The sequence below is a fragment of the Enhydra lutris genome, unplaced genomic scaffold, assembly GCF_002288905.1.
Source record: "Enhydra lutris kenyoni isolate GAN:26980312 unplaced genomic scaffold, ASM228890v2 scaffoldscaffold9, whole genome shotgun sequence".
Lineage (NCBI taxonomy): Eukaryota > Metazoa > Chordata > Mammalia > Carnivora > Mustelidae > Enhydra > Enhydra lutris.
The window spans coordinates 71057183-71081777 of record NW_019154093.1 but is presented as its reverse complement, the minus strand read 5'-3'; the positions used below and the strand labels follow the sequence as shown (position 1 = coordinate 71081777).

The window sequence follows — 24595 nt, the reverse complement described above, 5'->3', positions numbered from 1 at the left end:
AGACTTAGTACTGGAAGTGACCTAGAAAGCAGGCTGTAAAATGGGGGTTTGGAATTGTAGCATCTGTGGGCCAACTAGCAGGGAATACAGCTCCTAGCATGCTATAGGGGTGTCACTGTGAAGAATTTTACAGGTGGTGAACCTGGGAGAAAGGAAGTCCTTAATGCTTGCAATATCTCAAGTGTTTGAGAGCTAGAAGGAAATTAATAATTCTAAAGATGATCAGATCAAACGGCTGTTTCTGGGTAATATTGATGTGTCAGATAAAAATAGGCTGAGAGGGGCGCCTGGGTGGCTCAGTGGGTTAAATCCTCTGCCTTCGGCTCAGGTCATGATCCCAGGGTCCTGGGATCGAGCCCCACATCCGGCTCTCCACTTGGTGGGGAGTCTGCTTCCCCCTCTCTCTCTCTGCCTGCCTCTCTGCCTACTTGTGATCTCTCTCTCTGTCAAATAAATAATAAAAAAAAAATCTTAAAAAAAAAAAAAGGCTGAGAGTGATTAATAAGTAAATTGATAAGCAAATTAAAGCAATTGAAGTTAAATTTTACCGTTTTTTGGTTTCCTTGGTAGCATATGTGAAGATGCTCATCTCTGGCAGCCAAAGGGCAGAGGATGAGGATGAGACCCAAGACTTGATTGGAAAGGGAGCAGAGCTCTGGAATTCTAAGCATAGGACATTTCCTGCAAAGTCTGGGCTCTGACTGAGGAGGAATAGGACCCTGAAACTCAGATGGAGATATCTGATATAATGCTTTTAGGACCTGGGAACCCAGAACGCTTCTCCAGGCTTTTGGAAATGGGAAACTCCTCCCTGACAAAGTCTAGCAAACTCCCTTGCTTGAGGATGATACAGAGACTTCTGTTTCACCAGATAACAGAAGTGTTGCTCTGAGGCTGCTAACAGAGGAAAAGGGCTAGATGCCGATGGCACTGCAACATGTACAGGCAACAGCTGTGATAGAACATACGGAACCGGATCTCAGCATTGCTGGATCAAAGGGGTGGGATATTAAGTCTGATAAGGGAAAGTTTACTGATATGGCAATACTGTCCCAAGGTAAGAATTTAAAGCCCAACACAAGACCTCTAGTTCTATCATGCTGTGAGGAGGGCTCTTGGAACCTAGGAAAAGCAATGGCCTATATTATAATAAGTAGAAATGCACATGTCAGATAGTAGAGAAAGGGATCAAAATGGCAAGAGAAATAGGCATTCTAAATAAACTCTATAAGCCCAGAAAACACACCAGCTGACTATGATCCATAGAGAACCTGAAGGGCATGCCATTTACCAACATGCTGGAGAATATGCTGATTAGAACGGTACTGGCATCATTGAGAAGCTCAGTGGTAGCCCGGGGCTAAGGTTAAGAGATGCTGTTACAGAACTGGGTTCCATAGTAGTGGTGGGTGTCATGGGAACCCAAAATAAGAGAAGGCAGCATCAATTACCAGAAACAATGTGGGTACAACTACCATAACACATGGCAAGACTGGAACGTCAGACTGGGGTCATGGTCTACACGGTACTAGAAAGATGATTCATAGACCCAGTTTTCATAGAGATAAGATGTATGGACAGTTACTAAGAGTGTTGCCTAATTTGTACAATCAAAATGAATTAGGCACGTGATGTGGTAAGTACTGGGTATTACACAACTGATGAATTATTGAACTCTACATCTGAAACTAATGATGCACTATAGGTTGGCTAATTGAATTTAAATTAAAAAAATGATTAGAGAGGGCACGGATCGCATGGTGCACTGGGTGTGGTGCAAAAACAATGAATACTGTTATGCTGAAAATAAATAAATAAAAAAATAAATTAAAAAAATGAATTAGAATGTGGAACGAGGAGGCAGAAAGCAATCATTCTAATAAAAGTCTGTGTTCTTTGTTTAGTTCTCAGATCTGGAACACAGTGATGGGGGAATATGAGTCCTCGTGGGGAAAGATCCTGATATACCCCAGTATGTACGTGGGATGATGATTCCCCCAGACATTCCCTGAAGGAAATTACAGTGACTTGCTCAGGGAAGCTTATACTGGACAAAAGGGAATGGCGAGACATTTACAGAACTATTGGGCATGCATCTAAGTCCACCCTGACCACCGGATCCAAAGTATCATCATGGCACCCCTACTGGAAATAAGACAGGTTCAACTGTAGCTGCCACGGCAGGAAATGTAGTTCATTCAACTAACTCTTATCTGGTAGATTTCCTTAATGAACAAGACAGACTAGTGCCCCACTGACCTTTACATTAGAAGGGAGTGAGCAAAGCAGGAGCATAGGAGGAGGATTGTAGTGGGTGTCATGCTGGTCTGCCTGGATCCCCTGTCCAGTATAGAGACACTCACTCCTCCAGCTTCCAGGATCATTGGTTGCTGACAGCTTACATCTGCATCTCTCACCAGTGCTTGTCTTGGCTTAAAGAAACTGTGCTCCCGTATGGTCTATTTGCTCTCATTTCTTTCCTAAAGCCAGCTCATAGACGTGCCAGTTTAGAGCTTGAAGAATCCGTAACCACCACCAGATAGTAGCTGTTCCAAAGCGTGCTGCCATACTGCTCGCGCTGTGAAATGAGACGGAGGCCCTGGTGAAGCCAGTGAAAATCACACAATCCGAAGAAATGCTTTTATTTAATTCCTCAGGGGCTGCCATTGATGCTGACCTGTGGGGCTATCCTGCATGGTCTTGCCGGGCGGGAGAGCTGTATCCCACACGCATTTGGTGGCTGGCAGGACACCAAGATGGGACACTACTCGATTATGGCTGCTCAAGACACTTGGTGAACCTCTGTGCCTTGTATCATGCCACAGCTGTCTCAGTTCACATGCACAGACACACATGCACACACATGCGCACACACATGCAAGCACATACACACACACCACTCACACAACCATTTTTTACCTATAGAGTTACCTGGTGAATTTGGAACTGGGTAAGATCATCTGTCTGGGCTCCTCTTTCTAAAAAGGAAGAAGTTAATATCTTAATTTTTTTCTTCACAGTTAAGTCTTCATGCCTTGTGCTAATTGTCTTACATTATGCCCAGAAAATTGAATTCTACATACCAAGAAAATTTGCAGTGAAGCAATCTCTGTTAAAAAAAAAACCACAAAAAACCTGTTAAAAGCTTTCTCCAAAGCAATGGGTACTGGCTGTCTCACATTTGTTATGTAAGAGACCACATGAGAGATTCTTTCCACAGCAAAAACAACAATATCAGGGAGACTTTTATCTTTGTGTTAGATCTAGGGTCTGCTGGCTTTAAATATCAGGTTTTTGCTAATAACAATAAAAAATATTTAACATACTACATTATCAAACATTCTTTGACATGCATATTAACTTTCTTGGTGAGACAGGAAAGAGAAACTAGACATAAGTGTTTGAAAGTAAATTAATTGTTATTATGTGCTGCTAATTAACCAATTTGAAAAGCATCCCAATGTAATAATTTGTTACATTTAACTATTTCATTATTGAATACATTTTTCAGTTTTATTTTCACCAGTTTGCCATAAACTTGATATATATTTTAATAAATATATACATATATTTAAATGCAGATTTAAATATATACATGTATTTAAATATATATATAAAATAGATATATATGTATATTTTACGCAGACTATAGTAGAGGCAAAATAAATGGTGGCTAAGTCTGCAGTAGAAATGAAATGTTAGAACTTTGGCTATAACACTGAGCACGGAGTGAAGTCAAAGTTTATAGAAAGTAGTTTCCCTTGAAATACAATGATCGGTTGACTGCGTTTGATAAATATATTTTTATAATTGCTCAAATCATATTTCAAATGGCCTCTATGAATATATCCTCCCTGGAATATTTTAAATCTGTCAATGCATTTATTAGGAGCATATATTATAAAGTATGAAATGATTATTTAATGAACTTTCTCTTCTGCTTCAGCTCCTATTGTGATGCACCCACCCACAAAGCTACAGTGAAGGGGAAAGCAATGTGTCATAAATAGAACATTCCTAAAGATGATAATATAGTATCATTTTAAAACTTTAAATTGCTAGCAGGCGATGAATGAGGTTCTAGGTCTAAAAAAACCAAAGGCTTCAGCTGTTTTTTTATTGGACGTCAGAATGCACCCCGCCTGATATAGGAATACAGTGTCGCAAAAAAGGGAGTTCCAGAGCTGCTGCACACAGCAGTGTGTCTGAGACCAGAAGGGTGACAAGGCTCATGACTTCCGCAAGCATGCAGGTGAGGTTTTTGTTCATACACAGAATAGAAATTCCTGATGAGAGAACAGGGACTATAACATCTTTCAGTCACTGCAATGAGATTGAGAAATCACTGAGACATTTGCTAAAAAACAAAGACCCATTAAAGAAAGGCAGGAAAGTATTGCACCATGAGAAGAGAAAGAGCATTACTAGTAGTGACTAGTGGCCCGTGTTTGCAGAATGTATTGGAAGAACAAAAAAAATCTCGATAATGTAGCTAAAGCTATTGATAATTGTCTTTACCTCTATCTTAACTTTTTGATTTCAAGGGTAAAAATAAATACACGGAGGTGACTCCGAATGTTGCTATCAGAGTGCACCCAAAGGCCACACTGAAGGGGTTTAATGGACTCTAAGCAGAAAGAGAGAAGGAAATGGCAAGAAGTGTATTTCCCACAATGCTCGCAAGATATATTGTTAATGGCAGTGCTGATAACTTGCTTTAAGTATTTCCCTCTCTGATTTTTTTGCTTTCCTAGGAGCATTATTCATCACCACAGAACTGGGTGTGGGTTTGAGGATAGAAAGGGCATACAGAGTGAATAATTCACTTAATCCTGCTAAATCTTTGGTACATTCCTCTACATTTTTTTTTTTCTCAAGTAAAACAAAAAACCCCTAATACTTCAGGTTTACATAATAGTGTCAAAGCCAAACTGTGACCAAAACCCATATTAGTCCAGAATAATGAATGATTTTTCACTGTCATTACTTTCGGCTTCATCTTTAAAAAATCACATTTTTCTACATTAAGGATGTAAAACCAAAAATACAAATTCAGGCTGGAGTGGTGCTCACTAATAAAAGAAACGCATTTCCACAGGTATACTGGATCCTTGCTGACCTTCTTACCTGGCCTGTTGGAAAATCAGAAATAGAGTCGGAAGAAAATTGCTATTGAAATAAAATTGCAAATTTCTCTTTCATTACAATCGGAAGGATGAAGTCACTGTGGTTCAGAATTATCTTATAATTTCAACAAACAAATATTAGACATTTATTACCTGCCAAGCACTGTGCTAGTTGTTTAAGATAAAAATGTAAGCACGACCCTATTTTTCCGCTCTCAGCCTGCCGGTGGTCCCGCTGTGAAGTCAGAGACTGGTAAGACAGTTCACGAGACAATGTGTGGTGTCCTTGTCGTGTGGGTAACGTTGTGACCTAATGTGGCTGCTGAATGGAGCCAAAGAAAGCTGTAATTTTTTTTCATCCACGGTTCTTGAAAATCATGAATATGTAGTCTGGGAAGGAAGGGATGCTGTCAATCACTAGCTTGAAGATCAGGCAGAAAGAGACAACAGAAATGAGAGGGAGTGCCGACTTGCATCAGGTTTCCAGAACACGGTTTCATTCTTGGAATGGGAGTGAACTCTAAGATTTTTGGAAATACCCCTATGGTAAAGCTCTGCTCACCCCCCAACAAAACCATAAATGCTTTTTGAATTATCTGATACTTTGTATTATTCACGCTTCAGGTCCTCTCCATTAAAATAAAGACTGCATGTTGAATAGCGGGGCCCTGGCTTTCCATTTCCTCTCTGTCAGTGTGATTAAAAGGTGAACACATATTATTGAGCCCTAGGCAATATCTTGCAGGGATCTCTGGCATTCAGTAGGGAATTATTTTGCAGTTAATGAATTACTGAAAACATTTCTAGCCAAGCAAAATATTTTATCAAATTCATTTTCTACTTTTAAAATATATGCTCATTATTTTTGGCACATGAGGGAAATGCCAATTTAAAAAAAAGGTCATTTAAAGTTAAAAATGATTTCTACTGAAACATGGTTAGAGGGGAGAGGCAAGGTAAAAAGTTAAGGATTAAAACAACACTGTCCCAAACAGAACCATGATCATAGAATCCTTTGCTAGACCCTCTCAAGAGAGCCCACATAAGAAGATAGCTTTGAATTCTGCTTAGAAAGTACGAGTGTGTATTTTTAGGAAACTGAACATGGATAATGTTCATTGGAGAGAGTCATCAAGAAGGAAGTAACTTGTTATTCTCTTTTCTCCAAATGGAAATATTTTTGCTGTTTCCCATTGTAAAAGTATTTCACGCCTATTGCAAAAATCTAAACAAGTGTGAAGAGAAAACTGGCTTCCCTGGATGCCTCTAGGAACAGTTGCGTGTAATTCTCTCTGCTATACTGAGCTTCCGGCTCCTCCCAGAATATTCCACGGGCTCCCCAGCCTCAAGTTTTGCATTTGCAATCCCCTCTGCTTGCAGTTCTGTTCCCTAGATATTTCAGTTGCTAGATCTCTACTCCCTCACTTCTTACAGTTTTCTTCTTGAGCACTTAGAGAAGCCCGCCAGAATGCTCTCTCACTAAAATACCAGTTCCCACCCATGACTCTCTATTCTCCTTACCCCCGTGCATTTTCCTCACAGCACTATTTTCCACTAAGGGAGCATACATAACTTGCCCAAGTTCACACAGCTAAAAGTGGTGGACTCAGGATTCACTCAGGTCTCTGGGTGCTTGTAATTGCTACACCAGGCTACCCTTCTGGACAAGACATTTCATACATCTTCTGGGCTAAATTCAGTATATTTCCTGATACATTTCTATGTACATCTACATTCTTTCACAAATGGGAGCATATGAAATAAACTGTATTCTCATCTCTTAAAATATATCAAAAGTTAAATTTCTATGTTTTTATGTGACTCTCTCTATATATGTAAATCTGTATCCATACATCATAATTATTTTAATCAATCCATTATTGTCTGATAATTAAGTGGCATTCACAGGTTCACAGATGTCCTTATTATAAGAGTGTTTTGAATACTTATCTGATTATTTTAGAGTAAATTTCTGCAAATGAGATTACCCGGTGAAAGGACACGCACATTTTCAAGGCATTTAAATCATTTTACGGATTCATGTGCAAAAATTCTGTACTGACTTAAACATCCATCCACCCAAGAGGACTTCTTACGTCCTGCCCCTCGCTTATGTCCTAACTCCCACCTAGTATTTGCCAGTTCTCTGCAGGGAGCAGGGTGGTCAGCTGTGTGCCCACACTGATGCTGCCCGAGTCAAATTCCAGTCTTGTCATATGTGTCTTAAAAAACTATATGTAAATATAATTGATACTTTATTATACATGTTACATGTTTTTGTCCCTTCAATTTCTTTTTGTCTTTTATCTTAGTGTGTTTTATTTGTCTTCCATACATTTTACATTTTTTCTTTTTTCTGTTTTTAATAGGGGAGCTGTTTTTGAAATTTTGTTTTACTTCTTATATAGTCACATTAATTAAACATCATGATTTCTGTCTAAATATGAACATTATAATTCATAAGGGTAAAGGGTCTTCCTTATAATATTTTCCCCTGCGTGTTGGGGCTGTTCTTATGTTTGCCTAAGTCTCTATTCATGAATGTTTTCTAGTATAACTTTCAAAAAATTGTAAGAGAAGGGCCTGCTCCTTGTGAGAAAATGAAATACAAAAGTACAAAATAAGGAGTAGAAGTTCTTATCTTTCACTCATTCTTAGATTAATTGCTACTAACAATTTCTTTGTATCCTCTGCACTTCCTCTGATACACAAATTCTATCCATTGTTCTGCAACGGGCTCCTCACTTAACAATATAGGTAGTAGAATCCTTGCATATCAGTATATTGACATATGATGTATTCTTTTAATTGTTTATATAGTTTCCCATATTTGAAAATATGAAAATCATTTAACGATTCTTAAGCGGTAAAGCTCTAGGCTGACTCTGGTTTTCGCTACCATACATGGTTCAGCATACGTTCTTGCACATTGGTGCCAATATCAATGGAGGACAGATACCAGGACAATCAACTGATCACTCTAAGGGATATGCACTTTTAACAGTTTTGTAGAAACTGTCAAATTGCCCCCAGTTTGCACTTCCATCCATAGATAAAAGCATGGACATGTTCCACTCTTTTAACAAATGTTCGGTATTTACCATCTGCTTTTCAATCTAATGTAAGTAACTTATTTTTTTATCCCAAATATAATTTGAATTTCTTTTTATTTTTTGGTGTCCCAGATTACATGTAGACTATCCTAGACTTGTCTCTAAGGAAAATTTTCTATATTAAGTATTTTATGTTTTCTCTTCTTCCATTATTTCTATTCTCCATTTGTAGGATACTTGAATTGCTTGTGAAATTTCTATTCGATACATACTGGACCATTCCAATCTATCCTCCTGTCTTTTAAAGCTTCTTTATTTAAAAATAAAAATAAATCTTCTTTATAGTTCTACATTACTTTTTATTCTGTCTTATATTTTGGGAAAAATAAATATATCTTCCAGATTACAAATTCCATCTTAAATATGATTTTTCCTTCAACTCATTCTTTATGTAGAGATTTGAAATTATTTTAGTAATCAGGTTTCTAAATTCTGAGAACTAAAATTCACATCTTTCCATGTATTAGTTGCTGCTAGTTCTACCACTTAATCCTTCTCCTCTTTGCCAACAGAATATGGAATAGTAATGTGCTTAGCTAAAAAAAAAAGGAGAGAGAAAGAAAAGAAGGAAGGAAGGAGGGAGGGAGCAGGGAGGAAAGGAAGATAGGAAAGGAGGGAAAGGGAAAGATAATAAAAGGAAAAGGAAAAGAACATTTTTCCAGGCTCCCTTGCAGCAGTAGTACGAGGTATTTTAGTAAATGTTTGACAGCTGACTCTCTGGAGGGAAAAAGCACAAGTTTTGCAGCTTTCACAGATTCCACAGTATAAATACTCCCAGCTGGAGTGACCAGAGGAACTCCCTTAATTCTCTCTGTGGCTGCAGTCTGTTCTTAACTCTATCAAGGAACATGTTTACATTATTTCAAGAGTTAATTGTAGCGTGTTCACTGAGAACAAACATCAGAGCCAGGCCCATGGAAGACTTGTCTTGAGCGAACAACCTCCCTGCTCCTCCTTGGCTTACTCATTCCCTCCAGCAATGATAAACCCAGACCCTGGGTCCAGGTTCTGGATTGGCAAGTGTATTTAATTCAGAAGCTATCCTATTATGTCTGATGGAATTGCATGCTTTGTGTTTTTAGTGTCTGTCATTAATCCAGTGCAGTCTCCTTTATGTTTTCAGATTATTCCTCAGTGTTGCTCAGTGGGTGGCCCCTTCTTGGTTTTATGTTTGAAACCATGAATTGTTTTTATATTTACATTTCTTCTGTTTCTGAAATCATCTTTCAGAGAAGAGGAAGTACATATTTTCTAATTGAATTGGAACCAGATAAACTTTAGAATCAGACAGCAACGTTGAAAAAAAATCAGATGTTGAGTAGAATTTCATAAATGCAGAGTATATGGAAAAAGACATTAAAGTTATGTTTACTGTGTTATTAGTTTGTGAACTTCTTAGTGCTTGTAATCACTTAAGATTGCATACTGGGTGAGAACTTTCCATGTCCTCAATATTTGAGGGTAATCTTTTATTTTATAATATTTTAACTGCTTGCCTGTATTAGTTTTAGGGAGCCTACTTTTCTGTTGGTTATTACTGTTTTACTTTTTAAGCAATATCATAGTGAGCATCATTTTATCTAAATCTTTGGTTATGTTTATAATTAAGTCTTTGGTATAATTTTGTAGAAATGAAATCAGACCAAGAAATTCCACTTTCCAATAAATATTGATATAAATAATCGAATTGGATAAATTGGATAATGGTATTTCCGATAGAGATGCTAAATAAAAAGAGAATGGGGCCTAGAGTAAAACAGACATGGTTTTAATCTTTGCTCTGCTGTTTACCAGCTGAATCATCTTGGAGATACCCTCTCACCCCTGTATGCTTCAGTTTCCCGGAATGTAAAATGGTGATGGTAATGTCTTGTTCAGGGAATTGTTGAGGCGAATAAATGAAATTCTGTGTGCAAATCACTCTGTACTGGTAACTAGTGATTCAGCGGTCCTGTTTGGGTATAGGTTCTATGTGGCAGTTGTAAAATGCATACCTATGTGATCATACGTATAAAACTTTGGCTGAAAAAAATGCTTTCTCTTTTAATTGATACATTATCAATAGCTTTACATAGCTTTCAGAGTTACCAAATGTTTTAAATTCTTTTATCATTAGTGTTCTGAACTAAAACACTTAGTCAATTATCTCAATCATCTAGCTATATTTTCTGGGCTCTAATTTATAATTTGATTGAATTTCATCTTTAATTTTTCTAAGAGTAAGCTCTGCTTTATGGTAACTGACTCCAAGTATATTTGCTCAGCATTTTTTTAATGGAGCTTTTGTGTCTTCAGAAAAATCACTATAATTGTTTCTCTCGCCCCTCTAGGCGTCTCCAGATTGTATGAGAAGGCAGGGTTGACTTTATAGATAATTACACATTTTGTGGATAATTACTTGAGAAAATTATTTGCTTTCTGGGACTTTTGGGGGGGAAATCCAACATAGTAGCCCTTGAGACAAAATTATATATACTAACAAGAATTTATATCATCACAGAGAATAAAAAAAGTAAGTAAGTAGGCTAGCACCCAGTTTTGAAATAAACATTGAATACCTACAACGTAGCAGACTTTCTGCTAAGGGTGGCAAACAATTCTAATTCTTCAGATTTTGTATTCTTAAAAAAAGGTAAAAGGAGTGACTCAAAAACATTTCAGAGCCAAATGGGTCTATTTCTCATTGAAGCTATGCATGAAAATTAAATTCTTCTAGTAACCCATTAGAAGGCATCCAAATTAATGGCATATTTAAACACACTCACACAAAGGGAAACCTGATAAAAACAGTTTTTCTTGCCAGTTACCTACATTATATATGTGAGGAATAAATCACAAACTTCTCCTTCAACTTTATAAGCACATTCCAGCCTTTAAAGGAGTGGGCTCAGCAGAACAGCATTGCTACTATAATTGCTTTCCACTGAAGTCTTTAGCTTTTCCCAATCTGCAAAATGACATGAACCAGAATTCTTATTTCTCTCTGAAGATTATCCACAACCTTAGGGAAGAATCTGGGTTTGGTTTTCTGTTTTGTTTTTGGTTTTTTTTTTTTTTTTTTTTTTGCAATGGGGCAGAATACTCAACATTTTTATATTTTTATATAAATAAAATTTTATGTTATTATTATAACACATATATTAAGTCTAATGAATACAATATGTTGATAGATAAAAATACATTTTTATGCTACATGGTCTGTTAAAATCTCTTTACTCGTCTTAACATTTTAGATTTCAGTTCCCTTTTTAAATTTGTATAATATCATTTAAATATTAAAGATTAATCTCACTGATGGAGAAAATGTATGCCAAGTCACTTAATTCTTGTATGATCTTACCATGAAGGTAGACAGGAATGTCCCTTGATCAAATGGACATGGGAGCTTTATTTTATTTTATTTTTTTTATTAAAGATTTTATTTATTTATTTGACAGACAGAGATCACAAGTAGGCAGAGAGGCAGGCAGAGAGAGAGGAGGAAGCAGGCTCCCTGCTGAGCAGAGAGCCCGATGCGGGGCTCGATCCCAGGACCTTGGGATCATGACCTGAGCTGAAGGCAGAGGCTTTAACCCACTGAGCCACCCAGGCGCCCCAACACGGGAGCTTTAGAAAGCAGCCTAATATTGAATGGGCCTTTCAAGCAAATTAATTTCACTATTGGTCAATATTGAACTGTGATTATCTAAAGCCTTTCAGGGTTTCTTCCCATGCATTGCTGTCAAATCAGGTCTCTGTAATGATCTGCCTGGCTCCTGTCCCCATTGCATGCCCAAACTGAGGGAATTGAGACCCCATAGTAAACTTTAAAACCACTGTATTTGGGGCTTGGCAATTTAGGATTTGTTCACCGATAATTTTGTAACAAGATTTTTTGGGTTTTGGTTTTTTTATTTGCTCTTTGGATTGAAGTTTTCCCCCAGAGAGCTCAGTATTAACAGCTGGTAACATCTCTCATCAGTCCGGGTCCCGAGACCACCGTCTTCATTCTTTAGTTCAAGACTTGCTCTTAAACCCCAATTTGTGTCTAATCAACAAAATCTTGTTTCTTTGCATTCTCCCCACTGCATTCTTAGGTTATTTTCCTGATAGAGATACCACTCTTGATTTGTAAGAGTGCATTTAGGCTTATATTGTTAACACATTCTAGTTTACTTTTATCTCCTTGCCTTAGCTGCCCTTAACTATATGCTTTTCTCTTCGTCCTATTTCTAATCCTCCTTGTTTTTAGAAGTCAAGCTTCCTGGACTATCATTTGTGCAGTGAGCAGGCTGTAGAAGAGCCCCCAAAGATCTATCGCCTGGTATGCCCATCTTTGCTGAATGTCTTCCCCACGTGTGTAGGCTGGGTATGGTGACTCACCTCTAATGAATCGAAGGAAGCAAAAGTGGTGGGTTGTCATTTCCAAGGTTAGGTTAAAAAACACGGTGCCTCCTGCTTTAGGCTGCCCTTTATTGATCACATGCCTGTTCATTTTGTGGGAAGCCAGCTGTCATGCTGTGAGCTACCCTATGGAGAGACCCACTTGGCAAGGAGCTAAGGAGGACCCCTGGTCAACAGGCAGTGAGGAATTGAGTTCTGCCAACACCCACCTGAGAGGGCTTGGAAGTGGATTCTACCTCCATTTGATCCAAAAATGACTGTAGCCTTGTGAGAGACTAAGCCGCACGTGCCCAGCAAAACTGAGCCTGGATTTCGGACCCACAGAAATCATGCTATAGTAAGTGTGTATTGTTGTAAGTTACTAAGTTTGGGGATATTTTGCTAGTGAACAATAGATAACTAGTATAATTTCCATACAATATACTTCACCTTTTTAGGCATACAGTTCTTTGAATTTTGGCAAATGTGTACACTTCTGTATCCACTACAGCAATTCAGATATAGGACGTATCCATCACCTTCAGCCCCCAAAGTTCCGTCTTAATCCTTTCTAATCAAGATCTTCTCCCTTCCCCTAGCTCCTGGCAAACTGATCTGTTTCCTGTCCCTATGATTCTGCTTTTTCCAGAATGCCACATAAATGGAATCATACAGTATGTAGCCTTCTGTGTCTGTTTTCTCTCCCTTAGTATATAATGTATTTGAGATTCATCCAAGTTGTCGCATGTAGCGGTAGCTGAGTCCTTTTTACTGCTGAGCAGAGTTCCATTTTATGTGTGGACCATAGTTACTGATCTGTTACCAGATGATGAGCATTTGGAATAATTCCAGTTCAGGGTAATTATGATAAAGCTACTATAAATGTCTGCAATCGTTTTTGTATGGACATATTTTTTCCCCCTTAGTTAAATACCAGAGGGTAGGAACTATATGGTTGCATGTAAATATGGGTTTCATTTTATAAGAAACTAATGTGGTGAGAGTTCTAGCCACTCCGCATCTTCACTGGGCCTTGGTATAATCGGATTTATTTCTGTGTTAGTCATTGAAATATATGTGTAGTGGTATTTCATCAGGAGTTTAATTTGCATTCTCCTAATGACTAATGATATCGAGCATCTTTTCATGTGTATATCTGTCATCCAGACATTCTCTTTGGTAAACTGACTGAATTTTGTGCTCGATTTTAAAATGCTGGATAGAAGAGATGAAAAGAAATCCTTAACTTTTTCCTGGTCTTAGGGAGAAATATTCTTTATTTCACTGTTAAAGTGATGTTATCTAGAGGGTTTTTGTTGTTTTTGTTTGTTTTGGTTATTGTTGCTGTTGTTTTTGGTAGACGCTATTCATTATGTTAAGAAAGTCCCTTTAATTCTTAGATGACTGAGATCTATTCCATGTCATTAGTGAATGCTGAAATTCAAGTTTTTTCTGGATCTATTGAAATGGTCATATGATTTTCCTTCTTTAGTCTGTTAATATGGTGAATTAAATTGATTTTCAAATGCTGAACCAAATTTGCATTCCTGGGATAAAGCACATTTGATCACGGTAGAGTCTATGGATTCAATCTGCTAATAATTTAAATATTTTTAAATCTATGTTTATGAAGTATATTGATCTGTAAACTTCTTTTCTTGTAATATCTTTGTCCATTTTTCATATTAATATAAGCCTGGTGAGTTGGGAACTCACAAAATGAGTTGGAAAGTATTCCTTCCTCTTCTGTTTTTTGGAAGAGTTTGTGTAGAATTGGTATAACTTGTTCTTATGAATATAGATCATGTCAGAGATACAACAAAACTTTCTCTATTCTTTATTCTGCTTTCAGTTAAATGATTCTTTTAGAAGTGTTTTCTTTTTTACAAATACTTGCAAATTCTTTCCTCTTTTCTTCTTTTGTAGTATAGATAAGGAAAGTATAGTTTCTCTCTTTCTTCTCTTTAAGAAATCATCCTAACACTCTCCTCCAAACACCAGGCTTTTATTTTTAGACTTGTCACACACACACACACACACACACACACACACACACACACACACGAATTTCTTAAGTACTGTCACTTCCCTTTCTATAAAACGTATTTACTTGAGAGTCCTCTTTCTATTAACATATGTTAGTTATCAGTTCATAGCACCAAACTATGCTATTATATATGAAATGATATTTGCCTACTTGTGTTAATATATTAAGCCCCAGTTTTTTTATTCAGAATTGTGTTCTCACTGTGTACAGGAATTGTCCTTAGGCGATGAGGATAGGCCGATAAAGACAGATGTGTTTTCTACTCACGGAACTTTAGGCAAGGGGGGTAAAAGTATTTTTACTAAGTCAAGTAATTCCAGTTTTGCTTTAGATCATCTCTGTTTTTTATCCTAATATTGGGGGAGGTCATTGAAAGGACGTAACCACAGTTTGACCTTTGAGCCAGATGGAGGTAATGGGAAACCACTCCCCTCCTCTGGTCTTGGAATGTGTCCTTGAAATTTCCCCCTTCCCAGAAGCTGCTCCAAGGTGATAGCGTTAAGATAGTGATGTGGTGTTGAGAACCTCTGGATTTTATATATGACCAACCCATTTGAGACCGCTATATAAACTTTTAAGATTTGACTGATGGGTACAGAGATCTACTCATGTTGTGGCTTCCCAAGGCAGGCATCATATGTTAATTTCCTTGTCTATTAAACTTGCCACCTACCAATCCAGAGTGGCCTGCTTTTTCTTCAGTATCTCCCTGCCCCCTGGGTATGGGGGGTGGTTTCACATTTCACCTGGGAAGCTCCCAAAATTGCAAACCAGCACTTAAGAGTAGGGAAGCCTTCTTTACTCTGACTTTCTATCTCACCCTTTAGTGTTTACTTCACACATAGGTAAAAAAGTGGAGGATTTTCTTCTTTCCCTTCGAATTTCAATTTAAAATTTTTCTGAACGGTCATTGAAATTAGTTGCTTTAGAACCCATTGTATTGTCGTTGGCAAATGTGGCATAGGGAGTCAAATCCCTTCCTTTAGCCATTTGCACATTGTCGAATCTTACAAAAGTCTGAGTCACAGTTCAGGAATAGAGGATAACTCCTGCCTATGCCAGCAGCTCTGTATGACAGCATTTCAACTATGCTGCAGTAATTCTATTTTTTCTTCTACTTCTTGAAACAAATATGAGGTTTACTTTCTGGATTAATGAAATCTGAAATTTTCTGTCTTCAGCAATACTCCCTGGAACCTGTTTTGACTTGAAATGATGCATAATTCCTTTTGATATTTAGTATAATCCCATTCATACCACTGGTATCTTAAAACTGGATTTTATTCCATTCTAAAGTAACTGAAATTATGGTTTTTTAAATATTTAGGGTTTTTACCATAAAAGCAGTGCATATAACCTAAAATAAATAGATCAAAATGCTAGGAAGTTAAAAAGTAGTCTCTTTTCAAAATTATTCTTTCTGAGGTATGCTTACAGAAATTAAAAATGTTTAACCAAAAAGAAGGAAGCCAACAAATAGATATGTATAATTTTTTAAAATATATTTTTTCTGGGTGCAGAATTTTGGAGTTGTTACTGTTGATAAAGATTTTCCCACTGTCTTCTAGCTTGCAATTACTCTTAGGAGGGGTCTAATGTTATTTTTAATTTTATTCCCTTTTATGCTATATGTCTAGCAGATTTTAATTTTTTTTTTCATTGTTATGAGTTTTAAGCAATTTGATTGTGATTTACTTTGGTGTTGTTTTCTCATGTTTGGGCTTCATTACACTTCTTGAATTTGTGAGTTTATAGTTTTTGTCAAGTTTGGAGAGATTTAGCCATGGTTGCCTTCAACTTTTTGTTGTTGTTCTCTTCTCCCCATTTTGGGATGCCAGTTACACATATGTCAGATCCATTAAAGTTGTAGCAAATCTCACTGATGTAGCAAAACTCTAAACCAAGCTTTATTCATTTATTTTTGGCCTTTTTCTCTCTTTGTGTTTCAATTTTTATTCTATTGCTATACTTTCCTGTCCTCCACTGTTTTCTTCTACAGTATTTAATACGCTGTTAATCACAGCTGGTATACTTTTAGAAAGATTTATTTTAGATAGAGAGAGCATATGTAAGCAGGGGGAGGGGTAGAGAGAGAGGGAGAGAGAGAATCCAAAGCAGACTCTTCACACATGGAGCCTACATGGAACTCGATCCCAGGATCCGAGATCATGACCTGGCCCCAAACCAAGAGTCCCATGCTCAACTGACTGAGCCTTCCAGGGGCCCCACATCCAGTATATTTTTAATCACACATTGTATATATCATTTCTTGAAGATCAATTTTTATGAAAATATCTTTCGTGACTCTACTTAACATACTTATTCATATTTCTTCTACTTTCTTGCATACTTGCTTTACTTTCTTGACACATCAAGTATAGTTTATTTAAAAATATCCTTGACTTTTAATTCTATTATTACTGTCATTCCTACTGATTAATTTATCTTCTCAATATGAATCATGTTTTCCTGCTTACTTGCCTGCCTGATAATTTCTGACTGGCTGCCACACATTTTGAATTTTAACTTTTTGGATACTGGATATTTTGTATTTTATACTCAAGTTTTTAATTCTGAAATATAGGAGTGTACTTTGGAACAGATTGATCCTTTCAAGACTTGCTTTTAAGCCTTGTTAGCTTGGATTGGAGTAGTCTATAGTCTTGTCCTACTCATGAAGCAGTGCTCTGCTGAGTACTCCTCAGACCCACGTATCATGAGGTTTGCAAGTGTCTGTTGGGACATGTGTTGTACCTTGTCTTATGTTACTCTTAGGGAATTTTTTCTCCAGTTCTTTTCCTGTTACTCTTTTTTCACCCTTGTGTGATACAGGACTCAGTTGGGGACTTGTGGGGGATTACTCTCCAGTTTTCCCAACTTCTTTCTGTGTAGTATCCCCCTCTCTAATACTCTTCCCTGCATAGTTTGGTTGTCTTTCCTCTCTTGAATTCTCAATAATGTCTCCTCAGTTCATAGGGACCACCAGGATCTGTTTATGGTCCCTTTCGCTGGGTAATGGACTGGAAATGCTATAGCCAGTCCTCTGGGACAATGGTTTCATCTCATTTGCTTCTCTTCTTTCAATGCTCACTGTCTTGTGATATCCATTATTGAAAGTCTGAAAAAACATTAATTCACATATTTTGTCTGATATCTTATTCCTTTAAAGTGATGGTTAAATCTGGTCCTTGTTACTTCATCACAATAGATAGCCAAAGTCCCCCAAGATAGAGCATGTTTAGTTTTAATATGCCACTATGTTCTTACACTATAATTTCCATGTCTCTACTGAGATTCCTTATTTGTTCACCCATGCTGTCCATCTTTTGCTATAAATCCTTTAACATATTTATTATAGTTATTTTGAAGTCCTTTTCTGCTATTTCTATACCTGAGACATCTGTTTGTATGCTTTTCTTGAAATTTATTTGTGATTATAGGCTACTTTTTCTGTAATTTCTAATTGTATTCCATTTGAGGTGGCTTATAGATACTTTGGATTTTGTTAACCTCTCTAGATTGGATTTCATTTGGGCTGGCAGTTAAAATTTCATAACCATTTATTTATTAACTAATTTGTTGGATTTTGTAATATATCCAGGATACAAACCTTTGGTGATTACATGTGGTACAAATATCTTTTCCACTCTGTGATTTTACATTCTCTTAATCATAATTTTTGATTAAAGAAGTTCATAATTTTGATGTAGTACAATTTTAAATGTTTTTTTATATTATCTTTTATACATGATGTATTGATTTGTACTAACACCAAAAGTGGTCACATTCTATTTCCTTACACACTTGCTAATGATAGATTTTGATTTTTTATTTGCATCTACCTCTTATATAAGAAATTGTATGTTATTGTTTCAATACATGTATTCAATAGATATTAATTTGGGACTTGTAATATAGTTTAAAAATTTCTGTTTGTGTTCTCTGGATAGACTATACATAATACCCACAAGGTTACAATTCTCAGGGGTGTTCATTCCAGTTCTAGGATGGTGTTGGGTTGGAGTGAGAGAGCTAGAGAGAAATCAACTAACAAACACATTATAAAGTAGTAAAACTATGCAGGAAATCAAAATAGCATTATGTGACAGTCATTGAATAGTTGGCAACCTTATTTTGGGTGACTGGAAATGGTTATTTGAGAAAGTGATATTTCAGCAAAGATTTAAAAAAGAAGAAGGAGCCAGTCATATGAAGAAAGAAGGTGAAAACACTAGGAAGAGGAAACTGCTAGTGCAAAATGTCTTACTCGGGTATGAATTTTATTTGTGAAACATGAGGAAAAAATACTGACTGTGGTGAACACGCATGTGGGGTAAGACAGAAGTAATCAAAACTTACATTTGGTAACTAGCATGTTTAAACTTGAAGTAAGGATTAAAAGATATAAGAAAGGTGCCCACGGCCAATGGATAAATTATGAATTACCAAGAATTATGATAGGAGTGGCATTAGAGAAAGTGACCATAATTCAGGCGGTGAAATCTTCAGAGAGTTACAATGAGGATCTGTGGGTGACTGCACTACGGAGGGGTAGCTAATGGCACAGTTTAATGCCAGACAGTTCAAAACTAGAGGCGCTTAGGGAGAAGGGAGGAAAATTGTCACAAAGCATTAATGTGCATTGAGAGGATACTTGACACTCTCTGGGCTCAGAAATGAGAAGCATGAGAGAAACACCACTGATACTTAGGAGAGCAAGTGACCAAACAACAAAGGGAAGGAAACATTCTGAGAAGAGTTTGAGTACTTAGGGATTTTGATGATTATACTTTGGTAATTTTGAGTACAGAAAATAGAGTATTGGGACAAATAGAGAAGGGTAAGGAAATATTGTCATATTAATCTGAGAATAGGGAAGTAGATCCACAGATTTATTTTTTTAATTTTTTAAAAGATTTTATTTATTTATTTGACACAGAGAGAGAGAGAGATCACAAGCAGGCAGAGAGGCAGGCAGAGAGAGAGGGAAGCAGGCTCCCTGTGAGCAGAGAGCCCGATGTGGGGCTCGATCCCAAGACCCTGAGATCGTGACCTGAGCTGAAAGCAGAGCCCAAACCATGGAGCCACCCAGGTGCTCCTAGATCCACAGATTTAAAGCAGCTGGGTTCTTCCTGACCCTGTTGAGTCCCTGACCTACACACCTCTGGTTTCCAACAATATTTTTTAAGCTTCTGCTGTTTGGGTTTGTTGTTACTTGTAACCAAATGGATCCTGATATAGAAGATAGCAGGAGTCTGATTTATATCTAAGGTAAATTTTAAGAAGAACATTCTGGCTGCTCTGTGGAGAATGTGATATATGGAAGCAACGATAGAGGCAAAATTAGCAATGGCCAATAATTCATAAAAAGATGCTCAAACTGACTTTTATTTTTATTATTTTTTTTAAAGATTTTATTTATTTATTTGACAGACAGAGATCACAAACAGGCAGAGAGGCAGGCAGAGAGAGAGGAGGAAGCAGGCTCCCTGCAGAGCAGAGAGCCCGATGCGGGGCTCGATCCCAGGACCCTGGGATCATGACCTGAGCCGAAGGCAGAGGCTTTAACCCGCTGAGCCACCCAGGCGCCCCTCAAACTGACTTTTAATATTGTTGACCATTTGTTTGTTTTTATCTCATTTGCTTGATGTGTTACTTTCATAGGAAAACCGGGTGGCTTAAACCAATAGAAATTTATTTTCTCACAGTTCTGGAGGCGAGAAGTCTGAAATCAAGTGTTGGCAAGGCCATGCTCCCGCTGAAGTCTCTAGGGTGGGATATTTTCTTGCCTCTTCCAGTTTAAGGTGTCTCCAGGCATTTCTTGGTTTGTGGCAGCACTGACTCCAATCTCTACATCCTGCTTTAAGGGCTATCAAACCTGTGTGTATTTGAGCCCAAATTTTCCTTTTATTATAAGGACACTAGATATTGGGTTAAGCCCCAGCTCAACCCATAATACTTGGTCATATCTTCTGTCTAGCATTTTTTCCTGGACTATTTGTTTCTTTCTTACTATTGCTTTGTAAAGTTTTTGTTAGTCTTTACACTTCATTTAAGAAAAAAATAACTGTTTTAGACCTTTCATTTTTAATTTTTAATAAATCTCCTTTCTTTTTAAAATTTATAGCATTTTGTTACTTATAAAAATTTCTATCATTCCAAGATGCCCATTTTAATCAATTATCTTTTTAATACTTAAAGAACTGAATTTTGGATGACTTTGGAATTTACTTTTATTGGGATTTTAATTATGTTATCTTTCATCACACCCTTTAACCTCTTTTATTAACACAGAGATCAACTTGTGTTTATTGCTTACATAATCAATCCCTGCTTCAGGTCAGAATGATCCATAAAGCCCTTCCTTCACCTGGACTGGTCCCCAACTGTTCTTTCTTCCTGTTTATCAGGATGGACCAAGTTATTTATCATATGCTCCCAAGAGCTTCTTGCTAAGCTGACTTGGAAATTTCTAGGCTTATTCTCTCTGGTCTGAAGTACAGTTTTCTCTTGGGAAATTCTACTCTTGCAAATTTAACTTTCCCATGTGTGTATGTAGACAATTGCTAAATGGAGTACTATTGAGGGATTTAGGGGAGGAAATAGCCTCGAATGGAGGGATAGGGCATGGATTATAGAGTCGAAAAAATTCCAAGTCTCAGTGCCCAGGAGAAAAGTGCTAGTGAATAGCGAGTTCTTGAACCAGCATAAGTCACAAGTTGTAACTGTTTACACATAGATTTTTCTTTATTTTTCCTTTTCTCCTTCTTCTTCTTCTTCTTCTTCTTCTTCTTCTTCTTCTTCTTCTTCTTTCTTCTTCTTCTCTCTTTCTCTCTCTCTCTCTTTTAAAGAAATAAGGACTTTCAGTCTTACGGTTGGCAGTCAAGCTTCCCTTAGTGGCCATAAATCTCTCCCAAATGCTAAGAACCTGCTCAAATTTGGCAAGCCAGCTGAATAAAAAGGTCATCTTCTTGCCTAATGGCAGATTCTGTAGTTTTTACCACACAATTCCCTTTATGGTCATAATTGTCCCTTGCAAAAATATAGTGTTACAGCAGAACTCATAAAACTGCTGCCTCTGGAATAAACAAGAAAGGGCACATGCTCATTTCAAAACAACTTATGCACCAATAGAGTTTAGCTTCCATTTAAAATGGAAAGCAGTGATTCCACTAACAATGCAGTATCTTTGATAGATGGCCTGTTTGACCTTTTAGCGTGTAGATGAATCTGTTTGCACTTATTTGGATAGGTATCCTTTAGGTTGTCAGTAACATATGACTCTCACATATATTTATAGTTCCTGTAGGGCAGCAATGCTCTCTTTGGTTAGTCCAGGATCCAACATGCTTTTAAGTGCAAGGAGAAGCTTAGTAATACGTCTGTTTTCACCATTTTCAGCCCTGAAAAGAAGCAAAAAGAAAAAGAAATAAGCAGTGCATAATGAAAAATGGGAGGTACCCTCAACCTGAAAGAGAATTTAAATTGACCTCCACACTTTGAAGTTCACAAGAACAGGATGTATGGAAAAAGAAAGGATAAATAGTAAGAATCACATAGGCAAATTTATTTCTAAGTTGTGTGAGGTTTCAGTGTTTTTTTCACAGATGCAATGGCCAAGACCCTCTTGTTTTGATGGAGGAAATGGTAACTTTTACATTCTGGGCCATACAAAAGGAAATAAAAATTTTGAGGTCAGTTTAACTAGGCAAATAGCTTTCCTTCCTAATGTACCTGATCTGTAGGGAAAAGAATATCCCACAGATACGTTGTGACGGAGGAAACCATTAGACCACATGAAAAATGTAAGACACTATCTAGCTTTTGAGTTTTAAACTGTGTGGCCCAGTTGTACTTTGGTTTTGATAGAAGATGGTGTGTAGAGCCCTAGGGCTGAACAGTCTGGTGTGGACTTTTTCCTCAAGTCTCTGCTCATGTGAGCAAGTAAATTGGTTCTTCCATAGGTTGCTTTATCTATAAAATGGAGCTAATGATAGGGCTCACTTTATGAGTTTATGTTGCAATTAAATGGGTCAACATATGTAATGCCCTTAGATTAGTGTCTGGTGCTAGTACAAACACAAAAATGTCAGTTATTGGAAGTAGTTGTAGAAGCAGTAATACCAGTTATCCTAATTTGCTTGGGCTGCCCTAATAATGTATGATAGACAGGTGGCTTAAACTACAGAAATGTATTTCTCAGAGTTCTAGAAGCCACAAATCTAAAATCAATGTGCCAGCAGGGTCACACGCCTTCCTTGCCTCTTTTGGCTTCTGGCTTCTGCTGGTTCTTGGTGCTTTTTGGCTTGGGGTGGCATTGCTTCAATCTCTGCCTCTATCTTACCTGGCCTTCTTCTGGGTCTTGATCTCCCTCTCCTTTATCCTACTTTGGATCCACCTGTCATTCAAGATAATCTCTTCTTGAAACCTTTCACATTATATCTGCAAAGTTCCTATTTCCAAATAAGGTTACATGCACAGGTACCCAGGATTAGGACTTGGATGAATCTTTTGTGGGGGGACACAGTTTAACCCATGGCACACCCCACACCCCATGGTTTAGGTGTGGCTTGTCACACACATTTCCCCATCCCCACTCCCAATAGGTGTTTTAACATCTGAACTATTTAAAGTCGTCCATCTTTCTGATCTCAGTTATAGGTTTAAAATGGGTCGGTAATTTTAATTTGGCCAGTGAGATCTTTTCTAGAGTTTTGGGATTTTTCTGATATGATGATATACCATTGATCTGATAAAAGTAGGAGTTGGCTGAGGTCATTATGCCTAACCACACTTAAGGAAGCCATTTAATTTTCAGTGCTATGAAAGCAGCTTGCTAAAGGAAGCACAACTTCAACAGTGGAAAGCTGGGAGGGAGGGAGGTAGGGAAGGATGGAGGGGACAAGAAAAAGAAAGAGAATATTTTCTGGTTTAAACAGAATGTATCTGCTCCTTACTTAAGTACTTACTACTTTATTTCATCATATTATAGACATTGTCTGCATGTTTCTCTCCTTTATTAAGTGCAGGATTGAAGACTCCTTGAAGGTCAAGTCTGTATGTGATTGATCTTTGTAACCTCTCACAGTTTCCATCCCATTCTACTGGGAACTCAGTAGACATTTATTGAATGAATGGGAATGGGTGGGATTAAGGAAACTAATCTTTTAAAATCTCTTACTATGTTCTACACTTTGTGCTATGTACTTCCCATAAAATATGTCATTTAATCCTTATAACATCTTTGTAAGGCAAGCATTATTATCTCTCTTTAGGGATAATTGAGCCACAACTCAGGAAGTTTCTGTGGCTTTCTGAACACCATAAAGTCTTAGGTGGTGGAACTGGGATTTGGACCCAAAGCTACCTACTTTTAAAACTTGGCCTTCAGGTGTACCTGGTCTCCAAATCTGATGTTTGAACTGAATTTCTAACAAGAAGGAATATTTAGGTCAGGATTTATGATGATAAATGATAGAGGTGGGATGCTTCAATTGAACTTCAAGAGATGGATATAATTTCTTTATTTAGAAAAGTATTAGGAAGATGCTTAAAATCTATAAATGAGCTCATGTAAATTCCCAGTTCAAAACTCCCCAGTGATTTCTCCTTAATCTTGGAACAAAATCTAAACTTTTCACCCTGTCTTAAAAAACCCTTCATGACCTTTTGCCTTCTCATCTAGCCTTATGTATATATTCTTTAACTTACTTAAATTTATTAAAGTTTGTTAGTTAACATACAGTGTGATAGTGGTTTCTGGAGTAGAATTAAGTATTCATCACTTACATTAAATACCCAGTGCTCATCACAAGTGCCCTCCTAATAGCCCTATATATATCTTATCTCTAGACATTCTAAAGCTTCCTTTCTGTTCCCTGAACACACTCAACTCACTGCTTCCCATTCACACCAGCATTCTCTTTCTCTGATGTACTACCCTGATC

At 37.3% G+C, this 24595-nt stretch overlaps 1 pseudogene; it reads left to right on the top strand.

The window, feature by feature from the left end:
• The first annotated feature begins 918 nt into the window (after positions 1-918).
• Positions 919-24595, top strand: part of LOC111142936 — a 44422-nt pseudogene continuing 20745 nt past the window's right edge.